Raw genomic sequence first — 13,506 nt, 5'->3', positions numbered from 1 at the left:
GTACTCTCTTAGATTACAATGCTGAAATAAGTGACACAGCACTGTGAGGTAAACAGCAATTCTTTTAGCAGACTGATTCTGTTTGTGACATTTAAGTCTCTAAACCATGACTGCCTGTGCTGGGGAAGAGGGCGTGGCAGATTACATTTTTCAAAGATGGCCCACCGTACACGCTCTTCTGCAATGTGACCTTACTATTGCCTCAGTGAGAGGTGGAGTCTATTTCTTTCCCTTTTAAATCTGAGTAGGCCCTGTGAATGCCTAGACCTTTAGAATATGGCAGAAGTGACATTGCTAATTCTAGGCAAAGTCATTAGTTGGCCTGGCCAATTCTTCTTCCTACATCTTGGAAGCCAGCCTCCAGGTTAGAAGTATAACCACACTGAGACCACCATACTGTGAGAAGTCCAAGCCACAAAGAAGGTGAGATCCTGTGTGAAGAGAGACAGAGGGGCGGGGGAAGAGAAAGAACAAAGCACCAAGCATGTGTATGAAGGAGTCACCTTAGAAGTTGCTCTAGCCCCAGTCACCCCAACTAATGCCACATGGATTCACGAAGGGCCCAGTTGAGCCCTTCCTGAATTTCTGACTCATAAAATCATTAACAAAATAAAATGATCTTCTTCAATCCATGAAGTTTGGGGATAGCTTGTCACGTAGCAATAGATAACTGAAGCAAAGGGTTTTGCTAATAACCTGATTAATTAAATGCTCAGGGATGCTGAGCTGAACTAAGATCCAGAGACTGTCCAACTTACCCTCTCCTGAGAACTTTCGGCATATATTGGCAATATTGATCTTTCTTTATTCATCTAATTTTGTGCTTGCTACCCAGTTTTCCAAAAATAAACAATTAATTTCCTTAAGGATCAAAAAAACCCCTGAATAATTAATCAAATATGCTGGAAAGTATAGGAGGTTAGGTGCATGATTGAGACGAAGGAGCCACATGCCTGCCTTTACATTCCGGCTGTGCCACTTACAAGCTCTGCGATGCTGAGCAACCCACACCTCAGTTCTCTCATCTGTAAAATGAAGATAATAATAATAACTACCTCACAGCGTTGTCAGGAGGATTTAATTAATTCAAACTTACAATAGTGCCTGGAACTTTAGGAAGTGTTACACAGATTTTAGCTGTTATTACTCGGATACGTAGCTGGGCCTCTACAATGTTGACCAGTGCAGTGCCCTTCTGCTCGGCATTGTAGGAGTGAGTTTTTAGATTCAGACAGAGATGAGACTAAATCCTAGATCGGCCATCCCTGTGCAATTCTGGAACCCTGCCTGGGCCTCAGTATTCACATCTGTAGTATAGGGACGGTAATATTTCCTTCTCAAGGTTGTTGGGAAGATTAGCTGCACTAAGCAGGTAAAGTGTTGGGTTCAGAGCCTGGCATGCATGTTGATTTCCTTGGCACTCCAACCTCCCTATTTGTTTCCACACAGGATGAAACTCTCTCAGCACAAGAGAAGAAATGGCTGACTGGTTTTCAATTCTTCGGCCATGTTAAGCATGGAGTGTATGTACTCAGCCCCAGGATGGAGTCCTGGTTCAGCCGTTTTCAAGAAATACCCGGAAGCGTACTTATTTCCAAAAGTAACCTGCTGATATCTGGTTTTCTTTTCTTTTAACAGGATGCTGTTCTTGTCATACAAAACTGTACCGTTTGGGTAGCAGTAACTGGCTGAGGATGAGCAGCATCAATTACCTATTACAACTCCAAGCTATCAATCAATCAAAACACATGTAATTTCCTATGCCCCAGGCAACCAAAGGAATCAAACTAACAAAAACCCAGAGGAGCAAATAAACATGAATGCTGAGCTACAAAGTTCCCAGGAACACAGCGCACAACAGGAGCCCTTAGTCCCATCAGCTCACTCTGGTTGGTACCAGATGCAGGTGGAAACATAGGAGTGGTGGTGGAAAAAGAATGGGGCAAAAAAATCCCACGACTGGAGCTGACATAAACATGAGAGAATATAAACACTCACTCCGCCTCATCACAATCAAGTCAGGAAGGCTTGGCCCATGATTTCTGGTGACTTGCCCCCGGGACAAAAGCAGTAAGAAAACTTAGAGTGATGTCTGCTCATGAGAAAATAATGGCAAAGTCAGAAAACATAGAGAAGTGGATCAGAATAAATCACCTTGTAAGTGAGCAGAGTCAGAGACCAGGAAGGAAGGACAAAATTCCCAATACCTGTTTTGTATCAGCGTGGGAAACTAGCTCATTTTAACCTGTCATTGTACATAAGTCACTCTTCAAGCTTGGTGGAGGCAGAAACTCTTCCTCTAATACTTCCTATTTACCTGAAAATGGGTTGCCATAAAACTATAATGGTGGTATAAAACCTATAAGGATTGACCCCCAAGAGAAGATAATTATGAGAGGAAAGGGTGAAAAATATTCTTAAAAGACATATACGCATGATCAAATTCTTGGTATAATGGAGAAAATAAAGGAAAATGTAAAATCATAGTGTAGAGAGTTCTAACTAATAATAGAATGAGCCCTAAATTCCAGATTCCTCAATCAGAAGTGATCTAGTGAACTCTACCCTACATCGAGATCCCAATAAATCATATAATAAAGTGCTATTTATTGACTACCAACTGTGTGCTAGGCTCAGTACTCCTCTTTTCAAATGCATGACTTTATTTAACCCTTACAATAACCCTCTGGTGCAGGAACTATTTCTAACTCTCATAATATAGGTAAATAAATTGAGACAGAGAAATTAACTTACTTGCCCAAAGTCATACCACTACTAAGTGGCTAAGTCAGGATTTGAATTTAAAGTTCCTTGATTCCAGAGTCAACACTCTCAAGGTCTCTGCTATATTACCTCTAGATAATACCTTCTTTTTTTTAAACTTTTATTTTATTTATTTAAAAAATTTTGGGGGGGTTGTGTGGCATGTGGGATCTTAGTTCGCCGACTGGGGATCGAACTCGTGCCCCCTGAAGTGGGGGCTTGGAGTCTTAACCACTGGACCACCAGGGAAGTCCTAGATAATACCTTCTAGATAATACTTATGCTTTCATGAAGACTTCTCCAACTTGATTACCGAGATCATTCCATGTCATCAGATCACTTTTCCTTTTTACATTATGTAACTATAGAGTGAATAAAACAAAAAGTAAATATAAGTTCCATGTATTATAACAGGAGAAGATAAGGCAAACGCTTTAGGAAATATTCAAGCATATTTTGTACTGTTCAAACACCTCCTCATAGAGAAAATACACAACAAATATTGTCCATTGACTGACAAACCACCAACCCGCCTTGGAAGAAATGTTTTTCCCAGGCTTCTAAACAAAGTGAGTTAAAAGCCCGTGTCAGACAGCCTCTAAGAGGCCCCCTAGTGGTCCCTGCCTCCTGGTATTCATGTCCTTGTGTAATCCCTTCCCCTTGAGTATGGGCTGGACCTGGGGGCTTGATTCTAAATAGTAGGGTATGGCAGAAGTCATGAGATGTCCCTTGTGAGATTAGGTCACAAAATCCCTCTCTCTCTTTCTCTCAGAGAGTCCTCACTCTGGGGGAAGCAAACTGCCATGTTGTAAACTGCCCTATGGATATTTCCATGTGGCAAAAAATTGAAGGTGACTCTGGCTGACAGCCAGCAAGAACCTGAGGCCCTCCAGTAGTCCCCCCAAACAGAATCCTGTCAAGAACTATGTGAGTGAGCTTGGAGGCTGATCCTCCCAGAGGTGAGACACCTTGATTGCAGGACCCAGTTCAGCTGCTCCCAGATTCCTGATCCACAGAAACTGGAGGATAATAAATGTTTGTCATTTGAAGCCACTAAGTTTTGGGGTAATTTATTATGCAGCCATAGGCAACGAATACAGTGCCCCTCTGTTCTCGTGATATAAGGGTGGTGGTGCTGGAGCTGTTTCCATTTAAGTAAGTCCAGTCAGGAAAAAAAACTGAGAAAACCTTGTTGCCATAGCAACAGGTTGCTGTTTTCCTCTGTCCAGTGTAAACACTGGATAATAATCCCAGTAGTTCTTAGCCCACAAATTTCCTCCATTTAAAAGAGGAATTAAATGTTGAGGGAGGCATAGCTAGCAGACCTCTCACATGGCCTTTGATCCAGGAATCATACCGCAGTGGCCCCTTCCACATTCCGGTACTTACTTCAGGGCTGAGCAGAAGGGACAGTAGGGGGAGTTATTACTTAGTCTTTCGCCAGAAGGATGGTGGTAAAGGCAAGCCAGTCAGATCTCCCACTTCCAGCCAAACAAAGAGAACACTGCTTTCAGAAGGAGAAATGGGAGTGGGGGAACAAGCTGAATCCTTTACATCTGTTAAGTGCTCCATTCTTTTCCAGCTACTGACATAATGCTGTCTCATTGGCACCTCACAGTGACCTAATTGGATAAACAGGAAAGGCACTAGTTTACATTTGATGTGGTCAAAGTGTATGTCTGTGATTTTTGCCTTGCGTTCAAAAAATAAGAGTAACTATCAGAGAAGTGACTGTTCTGATACACAAATTTGGGGGCGACAGAAGCAGGGTGAGAACCGAGTGTTCATTTCCCAGTAGCTGAGCCTCTCCTTTCCAGCACCCCTCTCTACTGGGCAGACATCCCCCCAGCAAATACTTCTGTTCGGCTCTGGGAATACAGCAGTGTCACTTCGGGGGCAGTGCCTCTGAGCCACCACTGGCACCACGAAGCTCATATGTCTTTCCCAGGAGTTTCTGTCCTTACATCCCAGAGGCTACCTTCACATTTTAAAAACTGAGGTCATTCTTGAAACTTGATGTGCACAGAGTTAGCTAGGAACAGAATTAATGTTCAGAATCACAGGCCTCACATCCCAGAGATTCTGATTCATTAGAACTGGAATGGGGCCCAAGAGTGCAGTTTTTTCCAAGCATTTCCATGTGATTGATTCCGATGGAGGTGGTACACAGCCATCTTTGATAAACGTTGCCTGACTAACTTCTCCTTATCACTACTGTGCTGTAACAAAGAGCTAAAAGACACACACGAGCACACATACGAATACACACACAGAAGAGTATCTTGCTTTATGCAGTAAATTGTTTCTAAAAAGGTTGTACGTGTATCACATTTTATACAACAGTTCACATGTGAAATACTTGACATTCACATGGTACTTCCCTTCAGGAAAAGGACTGCACCTTCAAGGTTATTTCATCCTTAGCACCTAGCACAATGCCTGGCACTTAGAACTGGTTGGGTTAGTATTTAGGTTTTGTTGTTGTTGTTGTTGTTTGGCCACACCCCGCACAGCATGTAGGATCTTAATTCCCCGACCAAGGATCGAACCCTAGCCCCTGTGCTGGAAGTGCGGAGTCCCAACCACTGGACTGCCAGAGAAATTCTGAATTAGTATTTGTTGAATGAACAACTATTCAGTTTGTTCAAAGCGAGGGTAGGTCTGAGGATACCTGGATGATAAGTCAGAGACTCATTCAGCATACAGCAGTATAAATTCACATTGTCCACTCCTATCTCCATTTAATAATGGTAATGTACTGCTCTTATTTTATGATTCAGAAGGGTGAAAACAAAATATAAGAGGGACACTGAAGCAGCTCTGCGAATGGAAGCCTTCTCAGTGTCTTCTTTTCCTCTCTAACCTCAAAAGTTATAACCTAGGGCTTCCCTGGTGGCGCAGTGGTTGAGAGTCCGCCTGCCGATGCAGGGGACACGGGTTCGTGCCCCGGTCCGGGAAGACCCCACGTACCGCGGAGCGGCTGGGCCCGTGAGCCACGGCCGCTGAGCCTGTGCATCCGCAGCCTGTGCTCCGCAACGGGAGAGGCCACAACGGTGAGAGGCCCGCGCACCGCCAAAAAAAGAAAAAAAGTTATAACCTAATAAGCCTTGCCAGGAGACTTTATGATCTATTACATCTATAACTCCAGGAGAAAGACAAAGGATGTGATAAATGGGACCAATGTAAGGCCTCAAATTCCTCTTTCCCAAATAACAGAGAAGACAAGCTTTGTTCTTGAATCAACAAATTACAAGATATTAGAAAGCAGGGAAAATTAGAATCTCCTAAATAGGTGTGGAACAGTGTTACAGATACTCACTAGAACAGAAGCTGGTGAGGGTTTTGCTGGCCAAGTTTATGAGACCAAAGTACAGCAAAGAACTGCCTTTGGTAGGCCTCTGGAGCAGGCGTTTTTTTTCTGAGCTGCTAAATGGAGGTTTTTCAGCTGATTTGTTTATATGACAGCTTGCTTGTGAACAGAAAAACATTGATTCCTCTGGCTTAGCAATGAGCCTCCTGAAACATTTCATCCCTGAACTCATAAATTGGTAATAAAAAAATTTAAGCTTTCCCAAGGAGTTTGCTTGGCCTCAAATGTTTGATTGGACAAGGCACAGATATTTTTCCTGATTCTGCAGTTAAAGGCCAGACTTGCCACTTTTCTCTGGTTTGACTTATTGGATAAGCCTTTTGAAAAATGGAACTTGTACTCTGTGTGTTTTTATTTATTTATTTATTTATTTATTTTTGGCTGTGTTGGGTCTTCGTTTCTGTGCGAGGGCTTTCTCTAGTTGTGGCAAGTGGGGGCCACTCTTCATCGCGGTGCGCGGGACTCTCACTGTCGCGGCCTCTCTTGTTGCAGAGCACAGGCTCCAGACGCGCAGGCTCAGTAGTTGTGGCTCACGGGCCCAGTTGCTCCGCGGCATGTGGGATCTTCCCAGACCAGGGCTCGAACCCGTGTCCCCTGCATTGGCAGGCAGATTCTCAACCACTGCGCCACCAGGGAAGCCCATACTCTGTGTGTTTTATTTTAACCTCAGTGATGATCTGTTTCTCAGCCATAAATTTTTAAATAGCTGTGTTATATATGCTGAATAAATGATGAGCCCAACTGTGCTTTGAGCTACCCTCACAGAGCATCAGGAAGGGTCAAGATTGAGGGACAGAAAAAATTAATGTATGTCATGTCCTGACAAGTGATGGATTATTGATTGATGCCAAACTAGGCTCAAAAAAACGAAAACCATCATATATGCTGCAGTCATTAGTGACATACTCCCCACACGCCAAGAAGGATCTTGTGAAAATGTGTGTTAGTAAACTTTATCATCAACACTTAACAAAGGTGATCAGATGTAAGCACAGATAATAACAGCCGCTCTATACATTGCGTACTGTTTGTTTCCGAAGCCCTCGCACATACAGTATCTCAATTCATCATCATAATAGTCCTTTCATGTAAGAGTTATGATCACTGTTTTTTCTTGAATTTTCAACAGCTTTATTGAGGCATAATTGACATACAATAATCTGCACATATTTAAAGTATATAATTTGACAAGTTCTGACATATGCACACACCTGTGAAGCCATTACCACAATCAAGAAGGTGAACACATACATCACCTCCAGAAGTTTTCTTGTGCCGCTCTATAATCTCTCTCTGTCACTCCTCCCACCCCTCTCCCAAGCAACCATTAATCTGCTTTCTGTCATGATAGATTAGTTTGTATTTTCTAAAATTGTATGTAAACAGAATTTATACTACATACTCTTTTGTTTTTTCACTCAGCATAATTATTTTGAGTTTCATCCATGTTGCTGCATGTATCAAAGTTCACTCCATTTAATTGTTTTGTTTTGTTTTGTTTTTTTTAATTGTTGAGTAGCGTTCCATCATATGGATATATGACAATGTTGATACATCAGCCTGTTGAGGACACTTGAGTCATTTCCACTTTGAGGCTGTTACAGATAAAGTTGCTATGAACATTCACGCACATGTCTTTGTATGAACGCATGCTTTCTTTTTTCTCTTGGGTGAGTGCTTACATGTGAAATACTTGCAGGAATCCAGACATGGCTTAGCTGAATGTCTCTGCTTCAGTGATTCTCACAAGGCCGAGATCAAGGTATTAGCTGTGTCTGCTGTTTTATCTGAAGTCTGAGTTCAGGGAAGATCTCTTTCCAGACTCACTCATGTGTTTGTTCGTAGGTTCATTTCCTCACAGGCTGTTTGATTGTGGGTGTAAGTTCCTCTCTGGCTACTGACAGGGGGACTCCATCAGTTCTGTGCCACATGGGTTCTCCATAGGGCAGCTCAACTTCCCTCAGAGCAAGCCAGCAAGAGAGCAAGAGAGGGCAAGCAAGATGGAAGTCACAATCATTTATAAGCTAATCTCAGAAATGTCATCCTATCACTTTTGCAGAATTCCATTTGTAAAAAGTGAGTCACCACTAGGTCTGGCCCACACTCAGGGGAAGGGCTTATATAGGAGACAAGAATCACTGGAAGCCATCTTAGAGTCAGCTGTCAGCCTACCACAATGCCCTTTATCAAGAAACCCAGTGCCAACACCTTGATCTTGGACCTCACAGCCTCCAGAACTGTGAGAAATAAATTTGTTTTTTTTTAAATTAATTAATTAATTAATTTATGGCCACGCTGCACAGCTTGTGGGATCTTAGTTCCCCAACCAGGGATTGAACCTGTTCCTTAGGCAGTGAAAATGCAGAGTCCTAACCACTTGACCCCAGGGAATTCCCAGTCCCCTTCTATTCTTAGTTTGGTGAGAGTTTTTTTCAGAAATGTGTGTTAGATTATGTCAAATGAATCTTACTTCTGTTCAAATGATCATGTGTTGGTTTTCGTTTTAGTTTGTTAATGGTGATGTTTTAAAGTTTGTTTACACTGACTGATTTTCAAATGTTAAACCAAAAAGGAAACCCTAGGATAAACATCACTCGGTGGTAATGTATTAGTCTTTTTAATATTGCTTGATTCTACTTGATACAATTTTGTTTATAGTTTTTGCATCTATGTTAATGCAGTATGAGGGATATTGGTCTGTACTTTTTTTTCTTGTAATGTATTTGCCTGGCTTTGGCGAGAGGGTGGTAGTGTTGGCCTCATAGAACCAGTTAAGAAGTAGTCCCTCCCCTTACATTTTTGGAAAAAGTTTGTATAAAATTGATATTATTTCTTCCTTATATATTTGGTAGAATTTATCAGTGAAGCTATTTGGACCTAGAGCTTTCTTTGTGGGAAGGTCTTTAACTAGAAATTCAGTTTTCTTAATGGAGATAGGCCCATTTCGGTTATCTATGTCTTCTTGAGTAAGCTTGGTAGTTCATATCCTTCGAGAATTTTTTCATTTCATCTATGTTGTCAAATTGATTAGCATAAAGTTGTTCGTAGTATTCTCTTCTTACCCTTCTAATATATATAGGATCTCTAATGTCACCTCTCCCATTTCTAATATTGGCAAATTCTGTCGTCTCTCTTTTTCCTGAGCAGTTTGGCTAGAGGTTTACCAATTTTACTTTTTTCTTCAAAGAAATAATTTTTGGTTTCATTGATTTACTTTTCTGTTTTTGTTTTCTATTTCATTGATTTTAGCTTTGATCATTATTAACTCCTTCTGCTGACATTGTTCTTCTTTTTCTAGTTTCTTAAGGTGGAGGCTTAGGTCATTGATTGATACTGTCTTTTCTAATATAAGCATCTAGCGCTATAAATTTATTTCTAAGTATTGCTTTGGCAGCAGCCTATGAATTCTAATATGTTGAGTTTTCATTCTAATTTAGTACAAAATACTTCATCATTTCTCTTTTGATTTCTTTTTTTTTTGATTCATAGGTTATTTAAAAGTTTGTTATGTTATTTAGTTTCAAAATATTTGGGAATGTTACAAATATTTCTGTTATTGATGTTTAATTCCATTGCCATTAGAGAACCTAATTTGTATGACTTACATACTTTTAAATTTATTGACACTGTGTAATGGCCCAGAATATGGTCTCTCTTGGTAAATGTTCCTTGCGTACTTGAAAGAAAAATGTTTTGATGCTCCTACTGAGTGGATTGTTCTATAAATGTCAATTAAGTAAAGTTGCTTGATGGTATTGTTCTATTAATTATTAAGAAAGAAGTACTTTTAAAATCTCCAGTTATAATTGTGCATTTGTCTGTTTCTCCTTATAACTCTATCAGGTTTTGCTTCATGTATCTTAAAGCTGTTTTATTAGGTTAGTAAATGTTTAGGGTTGTTATGTCCTCCTGATGAATTAACTTTGTTTTCATTGTGAAATGACCTTCTCTATCGCTGGTAATATTCCTTGCTCTAAAATCTACTTTGTTATTAACATAGTCACTAAAGCTTCCTTTTGACCAGTGTTAGTATGATTAGTTTTCATTGTCCTTTTACTTTTAACCTATTAGTGTTATAATACTTAAATTTTATTTCTGTCGGCAGCATATAAGTGGAACTTGTTTTCTTTTTCAATCTGACAAGCTGCCTTTTAATTGGATCTATAGACCATTTACATTTACTGTGATTATTGTCATTTTTTTGGCTTATATCTACTATCTTGCTATTTGTTTTCTATTTATTTGTCCCACCTGATCTTTGTTTCCATTTTTCCTTTTTCTGCTTTCTCTGTATTAATTGTTTTTAAATTTTACTTTATATCCTCTGTTGACTTATTAGCTATAATTTTGTTTTGTTGTATTAGTAGTTGCTTTATAGTTTATACCATGCTTTTTTCATTTATCACAGTTTACCTTCACATGACACTATATCTCTTCACATACAGTATAAGAATCTTACAATAGCACAGTTTCAACACTTTCAATTTGATTAATTAATTGATTGAATGATTATTTTCCTCATTATCAGTCTTATTTTTCTGCTTCTTTGCATGCCTTGCAATCTTTGATTTGATGCCAGTCACTGTGAATTTTACCTTGTTGAGTTCTGTATATTTTTGTATTCCTGTAAGTATTCTTCAGCTTTGTTCAGGTATGCTGTTACATTATTTGAAAAGAGTCAAACCTTTTCAGGTAGTGCTTTTATGATTTGTTAGGCAGGTCTGGAGCAGTGTTCAGTTGAGAACTAATTATTCACTACTTCTGAGGCAAGAACTTCCTGAGTACTCTACCTAACACCCCATAAATTGTGACTTTTGTCAGCCTGGATGGTGATGACACATTATCCTGGCTGAATGTGAGTATCAGGCACTGTTCTTCCTGATTCTATCTGATGTTTTTTTCCCCAGCTTCAGATGGTTTTTTCACACACATGCTTTGATCAATACTCTACTAAGTACTTGAGTGTCACCTTCTGCAGATTTTGTAGTCCTCTCTCTGCACCTCTCTTCTCTCTGGTACTCTGCCCACCTATCTCTAGTTGCCTTGGTCCCCCCCATACTCTCAGCTCTGCCTCTTCAACTCAGGAAGATCACCAGGCTCTGCCTGGGTTCTGCTTCCTGCACCACAGCCTGGTGAGTTGGGGGTAATCATACGTTTCACCTCATTTCTTTCCCTCTCTCAGGGATGATTATCCTTTACTGTCTGATTTCCAGTGACTTGAACAGTGTTATTTCGTATATTTTGTCTGGCTTCTCTGATTGTTTCAGGCAGGAATATAAATCTGGTCTATCTTGCTCTATCCTGGTTAGAAGTGGAAATCTGTTTGTTCCATTTTAAGATGAAGAAATGATGTCAAGACTGAGAACTCCGAGATGACTTAGTGCTATAGTAAGTGGTAGAGCTGGAATTCATGTGCAGTTCTTTTGACTCCTTCTTCAAAAACATGATCTTAGAAGTATCCATATGGCTAGAAAAACTGCAGGGTCTTTCCCCCCCAGCCTACAGTTTTTTTTTGTTTTTTTTTTTTAAAAAAAATGATTGTTCACTTTATGTTTAACCCTCAGGCTGTTTGCTCGTTTGCTTGTTTTTAGGAATAAAGGTGAGCAGCTATTTGGGGCTGTTAATCTACTGCCCATCTTTCTTTTCAGGGAAAATAATGGCCTTAAGCGCTCCATTCCTTAATGCCTGGGGTTGGTTGTGAATCATTAGAGAACCTTTCTGTTTGGACCGTGGGTAAATGTTCAGTTTCTGGTCTTATCTCTTAGGCGCACTTATAGATTATACCCTTTCCCAGTTCAGATCCTTTGTTAATTTCGTCCTCTGGTAGAGTACTCGTCTGTCATTCTTCCCCACCAAATCCCACCCATCATTTCAATCCCATCTGAAGCTCTATTTCTACTATGAAGTCTTCCCACCTCTTAGCTGCCACTTCTATAAAATCACACCAGGTTCATTTGGACAAGATGATCTTGGGGGGTCCTTCCAGCTCTGAAACAAGTTTTGTGGAGGCTAAGATTACTTTCCCCCTTCCCTAAATTACACAATTTGGCATTAATTGACCCTGAATTATATTCTAAAATTGTATCATATATCTCTCCACTCTGTCTGGCAAACTGTGAATCATCAATAAGTTCTAAATACATCTTGTTGAAAGACTGGATGATGGCATTTTTTTCCCTACTCATTCAATGTGTGTATTTTTTTCTTTGTAACCAGAAAATAAGTTTCCTGAGGGTAGATTTAATGTCCTTTGCTTATTTTATATTACACAGAAGACCTACACTATGCTGGAGGTATTGTTGTGTGTCTGCAAGGACTCTGATTCCAAGAGGCCATCAGCGACCTGCTTTTCCAGAATCACGGTACCAAGCTCAGCCGATAATATATAGTCCCAAAGTAAATATATGTTGAATGTACAATGAGGTGGCTCTGGAACAGAGAGTTTAGCAAGACATTCATGCTTACACAGAGAAACAAAGATGCAGATAGTGCAGACGCACTCAAATTTTATTGTTTGTTTGATACATCTGCTGCTTTGAGGCTTATACTTAATCTTGAGTCTGTTGAATGATTTACAGGTATACTCATGCACTGAGATGAAGGGCTTTGTTATAAATCTTCCTCCTTTTGCTGTAGGATACTGTGCATTTTTCAATGCTGTAAACATAAATAGAAAAGTGTTTTGTCTGTGACGAGGACAAATGTCAGTTGGCAAAGCTCTTAAAGATGCAGAGTTTTAAATTTGAGTTCTCATTATTATAGTGTCCTGTTTCAAGAGGTAAGCATAAAAAATGCCTTATTCTTATAAATTTTATTTCATAAACCTTTGTAATAAGAAAAATATAATAAAAGTTATTATACAAAAATAATACATGTAGAAAATAGTGTTAAGCAAAAATAAGAAAATAAAATCCATCCCTATCTCCAACATAGATAACCATGGATAACATTTTAGAGCATATTCTCCCAGTCTTTTTAAATACATATTTCATTCAAAAATGTAATTATACTGAACATATTATTTTGTTACATGCTTTTTCATTTACTGACATGGAAACTATTCAGCATATATTCGTAAAAATTCTCCAGATCATCATTTCTCACTGCTGCTTAGAATTTTAATGTATGGATCTACTGTAATTTACGTATCCAAACCCCTAATTTGGGTCTTTTTGGTTGTTTTCAATATTTTTGCTGTCATGAAATTGGAGGAATGTGTCCTTGCAGCTAAAGCGTTATGCACATCCCTGATTAATTCCTTAAAATAAATCTCTAAAAGTGGAATTCTTGGGTCAAGAAGTATGCAAAATTCTAAGGCTTTTGACACCAAAACTACCCTCATTCCAATTTAATCTCCCAGCAATGCATGAAGC

This window comes from Lipotes vexillifer, unplaced genomic scaffold, assembly GCF_000442215.2.
Source record: "Lipotes vexillifer unplaced genomic scaffold, Lipotes_vexillifer_v1.1 scaffold1224, whole genome shotgun sequence".
Taxonomy (NCBI): domain Eukaryota; kingdom Metazoa; phylum Chordata; class Mammalia; order Artiodactyla; family Lipotidae; genus Lipotes; species Lipotes vexillifer.
The sequence above is the reverse complement of the archived record's forward strand: the minus strand, read 5'-3'. Positions refer to the sequence as shown.